Source organism: Malaclemys terrapin, chromosome 8 (assembly GCF_027887155.1).
Source record: "Malaclemys terrapin pileata isolate rMalTer1 chromosome 8, rMalTer1.hap1, whole genome shotgun sequence".
NCBI lineage: Eukaryota > Metazoa > Chordata > Testudines > Emydidae > Malaclemys > Malaclemys terrapin.
Window position 1 is genome coordinate 81,308,345 of NC_071512.1, and position 8,478 is coordinate 81,316,822.

Genomic DNA, 8,478 nt, shown 5'->3' on the forward strand with positions numbered 1-8,478 from the left:
TGCAACTCCACTGACTTCCATGTGAGATTGGAACACATATTGTATTAGTGTAAACAAATAAGTGGAGTTGGAGCCACTTATACTTACAATTGCCTGAATGAGCCCCTAGGTGCTCAGGTTGCGTTATGGTGAGCCTCAGAAAAATTTCCAGCACCCTCCCTAATGTCGGTCTGGCAGAGAAGCCAGACTGCTGCCTTATTTCTGAGTGCATTTGTGTAGTACAACGTATAATTCACTGCACCCAAACGTCCTTAAAATGCAGTTTGCAAATGCAAGGTATTTTGGGCATTGTGGTGCTGCTGCATTGGGGATGATTTAGAACAGGATTTAATGCAGTTAGGTGCACAGTTCAATGAGAGTTGACACTAGGCCTATGAAACTTTAACCCTTTTCTCCTCAGCACTCTGTCTGTGTTCTCTTCAGAGGCCCTGAAGATGAACTCTGCTCCTCAGAACACAAAGTGTGCCTGCAGTAGTACAATGAGAAGAAATGGAGGTGCCATGCTCTAGGACTGAACTCTGCCATGTGTTTAGGCTTTTACCTTCAACAACTAAATAGGATTTAATTTTGCACAGGCTGGTTCAGTGTAGTGAGACGAGTGAGAAAGAAATTAGTAAGTGTAGTGCTACTTAAAGGGCAAAGGTTACCATAAGCTGAGTATGCCCTGGAGCAAGCCAAAACTCCTTACCAGATGTGCTGAGAATAGGCCTATGTTGTTTGCCATGGAGGTTTTAGTAGTGGATGTTACAGTACTTTCTTCATTGGTTGCTCTGTGCTCGAAAGTGTTGCTTATGTTTCATAAAATTATCTCGAGCACCTTAAATAAAGCAGTTGGATTTAGGGTTGGGAATATTTCTGGCCATTTACTTTGCTTCCCTACCACCACTACTACTTCCTTAGGGGGAAGTCCTACAAGAATGAGCAGGAATTAATTCAATAATATTCCATAGAAATTACTCTAAAAACCTATAGAATGAAATGGAGAAGGAGATCTTATTCTACAGCAGGAATCTCATTCTTTATTAATTTCTATAGGACTTTCCCATTAATGCAATCTTTATCACACAGATATCTGAATTGTATAAACCAGAACAATTGTTATTGGGAAGCTTGCTGTCTGGGTACCTGTTGATCAATTTTAAAATGCTGCCAAACTGAGGGCTTCTTGAAAAATTGCTTATTTTTCTTGATTGTGTAGCATGGATTTTTTTTTTTTTAAACAAGTACATTCACCAGTCTTGTTGTGAAAGAAGCAGGCTTAAAAGAGGACATGGGATCATTGTGCCCTTTTGGGTAAGGGTGACTGAAGTGTAGTCTGGAGTGAAATGTGGCTCCTAAAGCAACATAAGTCTGCCTTGGCCTCCTCTTTAGTAGTTAGGCACATTCCAGAGACTACAGGCACCCATTTGATGCTCTAACCCAGGGGTGAGAAAACTTTTTGGCCTGAGGGCCACCTCTGGGTGGGGAAATTGTATGCAGGGCCATAAATGCAGGGCAGGGGGTTGGGGTGCGGGAAGGAGTGTGGGGTGTGGGAGTGAGTGTGGTGTGCAGGAAGGGGCTATGGGCAAGGGATTGGGGTGCAGGAGGGGGCTCAGGACAGGGAGTTGGGGTGCAAGAGGGGTGCAAAGTGCGGCAGGGAGCTCGGCAGGGGGTTGGGGTGCAGGAGGGGTGCGGGGTGTGGCAGGGGGCTCAGGGCAGGGGGTTGGCTCGGGGCAGGGGGTTGGGTGTGGGGTACAGGAGTGGTGCAGGCTCTGGCCTGGTGCCATTTGCCTTGAGTGGCTCCAGGGTGGCAGCGGCGCACAGCGGGGCTGAGGCAGGCTCCCTGCCTGCCATGGCCCCGCGCTGTTCCCGGAAGTGGCCAGCATGTCCGGCAGTGACTCCTGAGGGTGGGTCTGGCGGCTCCAACACGCGCTGCCCTCACTGGCAGCTCCCATTGGCCGTGGTTTCCTGTTCCCAGATAATGGGAGCTGCGGGGAGCAGTGCCTGCAGGTGAGGGCAGCTCATGGAGCCCTCTGCTCCCCTATCCCCCAGGGGCCGCAGAGACGTGGTGCCAGCTGCTTCTGGGAGTGGCGCGGGGCCAGGGCAGGCAGGGAGCCTGTCTTAGCCCCACTGCACCATGGGGCTGGCAATCCCGCTGGCCGGATTGAAAGCGTTTACGGGCCGGATGCGGCCCGCAGGCCGTAGTTTGCCCTCCCCTGCCCTAACTGGTGGGTTAGTTGTTCTGAGAGCATTGCATGCTGAGAACTGTAGTCGCTGCAGGCCACACCTTCATGCTGAAGAGAAGGGCAGCTGGAAATGGCTCCCTTTTAAGCAAATTTGATGTTGTCCTCAGGCTCTTTGTAAGTTGCCCATGATGCTTTCGAGCCACCAGTTAGGTGGCTGTAATACTTAATGCAGGGCATGGGAGGCGGTGAGAACTAGGGAGATTCTAAGTACGGAGGGATATGGTAGCTTTAGTGCAACTTTTTTCCCCACTGCCCCCAAATTGGGAATGACCTAGTAGTGACCTAGAGCTAGATCCCGCAAATACTTAATGCATGTGCATGAAGTTAGCACATCCATGAATTCCATCAAAGTCAATGAGCCCCCTCTTGTGCATCAAGTTAAGCTTATGCTTAAGTGTTGCAGCATCAGGGCTAGTGCCCCAATATCTGAATCTGAAAAGGCCCGGAGCTTTGTTATGCCTCTGGTAAAGGAATAAGGAGAATTTTAAAAGTTTTTAGCCTCCGGAGGACAGCTCCCACCATCCCAAATGTATTATTTAAATCCAGTTTTGGCAGGCTGACAAAAAACATTTTTCATTTTAATTGTGAATCTTCCTTTCGCCAGGAATAGACGTTTGTTGCAAAAAGTGGATTTCTGCTTGGGGGAAAAAAATCATGATTTGGGACAGAGTAGGGAGATTCATTTGTCAGAACCAGGTGCTTGTTGCTGATGGACACGGAGAAATTCTGCTTCAGGTCAAATTTGTGAATATCCTTCAAAAATCTCCCATTTCATATGCAAATATTTAATCAGCAACAATTGACATGGAATTTATACACAACCATGGAAGACATCTTAGAAATACCAGAGATGAAATAATTTACATCAGCATAGCTATACTAGTAAGGGGCTTACCACATGTGAATAGGCTAAAAGCCCTTTCAGAATGGAAGCTTACATCTCTGAACAATTCATTTACTAACAGAGGAGTGCTGTGACTGTACTTCCACATTGGCTGTGCTTCCATATTGCTTTTCAAACAAATGTGAGGCTTTACCGTGATGATTAGAAAAGGACTCCTTGGTGTTTGCCCTGGGAATGGGATGAGATGGAAGTTGTGTAAATTGAATGCTGCATTTGTCTTGTCTGTTGCTTTGGGTACATCTTTGCAGCATTTCCATAGCTTCACACACCATCTAACCACTAGTGGGACTAGCACATATTAACTTTAGCAGAGTGAAGTTCAACTATGTTCTGCAGTGGGACATCTGAAGGGGAGATATGTGTGGAAAATCCCAAATTCCTCTGCAGCTGGAATTTGGAGATTGTACATGATAGTGTGAGAGTGCTGCGGTGCACTCCCCTCCTGATCAGTCAATTCACCATGTTTGGTATGTTGTTCCAAGTCAGAGTATCAGCAGTAAACAAGTAATAGTAACCAGAATCCTATTTTGCTTCTCTTTAATGACTTATTACTAGAGAGCAGTACTGTCTTGTCCCAGTTTGTGGCTTTACTCTGCCTGAACTGACTGGCAACATAAGGACTTCTTCAAAGCAAAAATGGAGTGATGAATTTTAAGTGTGAGGGACTCTAAAGCTTAAAAACAGTAGATTTCCCCTTATGTCTATAATTGCTTATCTCTAGGGTAAAATCAGCTAGGAATTGCAGCACTGAAAGTGACAATGTTAATCAGGGCTGGCTCCAGCATTTCTGCCGCCCCAAGCAAAAAAAAAAAAAAAAAAAAGCTGTGATCGCGATTGCGATCGGTGGCGGCAATTGGGGAAAAAAAAAAAAAAAAAAAAAAAAAGCCGCGATGGCGGCGGCAGTTCAGCAGCAGGTCCTTCGCTCCTAGAGGGAGTGAGGAACCTGCCGCCCCCGAATTGCCACAGGTGCCGCCCCTCTCCCTTGGCCGCCCCAAGCACCTGCTTGTTAAGCTGGTGCCTGGAGCCGGCCCTGATGTTAATGTCTCACAGCAACAGCAAAATAAACAGCATTTCTTGGAGTAACAATCCTTCTTCTTAACTTCCATCTTAACCCTGTTGTTGCCATCTTGAAAACTGAGCATGGGCCTATGCCCAGAGAAACAATCCGAAATCATGATGCATTTGCCATTGATGTGCTATGTTTTTGTTCAGTGGCCAGTGGCTGGGTGGGTGGATTTTGGCAGAGTTGCACACAGTCTATAATAACCATAAGTGAAGGCATAGGCTTCAACAAATATTAGTTACCAGTACTATAGACCTCTCTTTGCCCAGAGGCTAATACTGTATGTATAACCCAGATCCAGAATGAGTTATGCAGGCAAAATATCAATTGAAGTCACAGGGAGTTTTGCTTGCAAAGGAGTACCATATTAGGAAAAGAATTCAGCTGTACACCTCTACCTCGCTATAACGCTGTCCTCGGGAGCCAAAAAATCTTACCGCGTTATAGGTGAAACCGCGTTATATCGAACTTGCTTTGATCCACTGGAGTGCGCAGCGTTTTACCACGTTATATCTGAATTCGGATTATATCGGGTCGTGTTATATCGGGGTAGAGGTGTATTATGAAGGGGGGAACCATTTCAGTTTTACTAATTTCATATTCACCTAGGCTTCACCATTGTGCTTCAGTAATGCAACAGAGAATCAATGAGTATTCACAGACTTTAAAGATCCCTGAAATACCTTGCTGCTGCTGTTAGATTTATTTTTTAATGTCCAAAAGTTACTAGGTACTTTACAAAACCAAGAAAGACACAAATCTCCACTCCAAGACACCTCACATTAAACTCAGATGTGACACCACAAGTGAGGATAATAACAAACAAAGTGGGGGGGGGGCGCTCAGGAGAGGAGATAAGACCAAGATTACAATAATGTGTGGTCAATTAAGTAAAGCATGAGTATATCTTGGTGGTCCCATTCAATCTATTTGTGGGGGTGAGGGATGTGGGATCTTTTTTGAGAGTGTATTTACCCACTTGTATGTGACACAGCAAAAGTGAGTTTTTCAGAATGGATTTGAAGCAGGAGATGGTGGTGGCTCAGTGAGCAGATTCTGAGATGGCATTCATGGGACAGTGTGGCCAAAGGCGTAGAGGTAGGAGGGTGCAGAGGAAACGAAGGAAGCGTAAAGGTTTGCATCGGGACAGTGGTGATTAGAGGAGAGCCTGAAAGGAGACAAGGTCAGAGATACCAGCTGGTGCTGATTGAGTAGGACCTTGAAAGCTAGGACAAGGTTATTGGGGTCTCCCGGAGTCAAAGCTCTGAGGCTTGATACATTAGTACATAAATAACAGCTTTATTGTAGGAATACATTCATGCTGACTAACCTGCCTAGTCTAGTGGGTGCTGTGTAAGACCTGGGATGCATTCTTAGTGGGCAGTCTTTTCTAAGGTTCTTTAAAAATATGCATGGTCAGAAATATGGATGGGGATCTTTCTAGGAAATTATTTGCATCAGGACAGGTTTATCTATTTGAATGTTCTTTAGTTGAAAGAAAAACATCTCTTGGATGATTTCAAAAGTTTTCCTTTCAAACTGCTGCTAGGATTCACCTCAAACACTAAACATGTTTCACAATCACATAAGTTTTGACATTTTTAGAAATTTCCATCTAACTGTTCAACTTTCTAATGACAGCAGTAAGAAGAACAGGAGTACTTGTGGCACCTTAGAGAATAACACATTTATTTGAGCATAAGCTTTTGTGGGCTACAGCTCACTTCATCGGATGCATAGAATGGAGCATATAGTGAGGAGAGATATATACACATACAGAGAACGTGAAAAGGTGGGAGTTGTCCTACCAACTCTAAGAGGCTAATTAATTAAGAGAAAAAACTTTTGTAGTGATAATCAAGATAGCCCATTACAGACAGTTTGACAAAAGGTGTGAGAATACTTAGGCAAATAGGGAACATAGGGAAATAGATTCAATGTGTGTAATGGCAGAAGTGTTCACTTTCTCCATAAGGGTCTTAACTGCCTGCTGTAATAGCTAGAAGGCAGCTACCAAACAAGTTCAGTGGGTTACAGCTGCCTGTGAGTGTGGGGTTGCAAGATTTTTCTTTTCAAGGCCTGCAGGCTTTGACCTGCTAATAGGTGCCTAAACAGGATCCCATCTGTCACATATGTAGGCAACAGCATCAAATCAAAAAGACTGCAAAGTAGTAATAGCCTCTTACCCATAGTTTAGCCTGTGATACCTGATAAACCATATAGCATGGTCAGAATGTACTATTTGGATGTGTAAGTTCCAAAGAGACACTAAAGTTGGCAGACTTGCAGTTTGACCTGTTTTTTTTCTTTTGAGGGTCTGGTGGTTATTGTCTGTTTTGTTTTTTCAGGTTATTTTTAGTTCTTCAAAATTTAAATAAGGACCAGATAAAATACTCTGGCAACTGCTCAAGGCAAATGAGCAATCTTATAATAAAAGAGATGCTGTCAGCTGGAAATCTAGTCAGTTTCAAAAAGTGAGTTAAAGTAGTTTCAGATACTACACCCTCCTCTGTCCCTGTTCCCCACGCACCAATTTTGGTTTTACACTCAACATTTTCAATTTTCTCTTCCACATAAGCAACAGGAGAAGCTGCCAAATTACACAGTGAAAATGGCTATGCATACAATACTATTAAATGCACAAAGTAAACACATTGAAAAATAGAGAAAAAAAGCATTAATCTTGGGTATTACAGATAACAATAACAGTTTAAAAAAATCAGAAGAGTGATTTGTTTTTTAAGTTGGTGATGTCCTTTTACATACCTGTGTATGTGTGTGCTGGCAGAACATTTAATTTAGGAAACAGATTTCGACAGGCAGGGGGGAAATATTTTTTAAACAATAAAAACAGTTAATAATTATGTGTATATATTGCTGTAAATTTACACATCACTTTATAAAGTAGAATACTATACATTTGCTGACACCATTATATCCTTTCCAGTTTGACTATATTAAAATGTGGTGAGTCTTTTTATTGTGGGTGAGTTATAAAGAATTACACTAAAGGATAATTAGAAAAGAGATTGGATAAGCCAGTGTTTGCATCCACTAAACAATGTAAATATTTTGAGTATCTTCAACAGTTTACCCTTCTCAATAACAATTCTCATCCGAAGAGCATACTTATTAGGAGAACCCACTTGAGAAAGTATAGAAATCTTAGTACCCTTTAACTGCGTATTTTAAGCACAAATAATTTTTATAGGTGGGCTTTCCATACTCACCACACACTCACAAAACAAAACAACGCACCTGCGAAGACAAAATAAACTGAAAAGTATTTTAAGGTAAATATAAATTTGATTCAATAAATGTTTTATTGTGCAAGTAACTTTACTGGAAACTCAGAGAGAACTACTATTCAGACAGAATTACCATCTAGCAGGCCTGGTTCTCCTTGTCAGTCTCTCTACTGTTAGGTATTATACATATATCCCATTTCTCCTACCTTGGTTGATATGCTTCCATCATAAAACATACCAAGTTGTCCTAATTGCATAGTAGCTAGTGAAAAACAAAGTACAGTAGCTGCCCAGGTGCATTAACCAGGGCCGGCTCTAGGCACCATGTGCTTGGGGTGGCACTTTCTAGGCACTCCGACTCCTTTTTTTTTTTTTTTTTTTCTGCTTGGGGCGCAAAAAGCCGGGAGCCGGCCCTGAGCGGAGGTGAGCTGCGGCAGTGGGGGGCATGGGGAGGGCCGCAGGAAGTAACCTTGGGGGGGGGGGTAGAGGAACTGCTCCCCGCCACCAGCTCACCTCCGCCTCCTCCCCCGAGCGCGCCACCGCTTCTCCCCCCTCCCTCCCAGGCAAACCTGGGAGGGAGATGTGGGGGGGGGAAATGTGGCGCACCCGGGGGAGGAGGCAGGGCCAGGGATTTGGGGAAGGGGTTGGAATGGGGCAGGGAAAGGGCGGAGTTGGGGCGGGGCCGGGAGGACACGGGAAAATTTTTTTGCTTGGGGCGGCGAAAAACTTGGAGCTGGCCCTGGTGTTAACTGTGATGGAACTGTGTTTTCATTAACTCTTGGATTAAAACTGTATAGGAGGATACTTGTCTGCAGGAAATTGCATGGTAACATTGAGAATGAGTGGTCTTTCCAACCCAAAACCTGTCCCTGTAGTTGATCACTGTACCACATGACAAGTACCTCAGCCTAACCCACTTTCCACCAGCTGCATTTTACCAGGTGCTAGTCACATGGAAACTGGGCAATGTGTTAAGAGTTAATAGATGCTAGGTTGGACTGGTTTGACTAAATGATAAATTATTAATAAAAAGTTGGT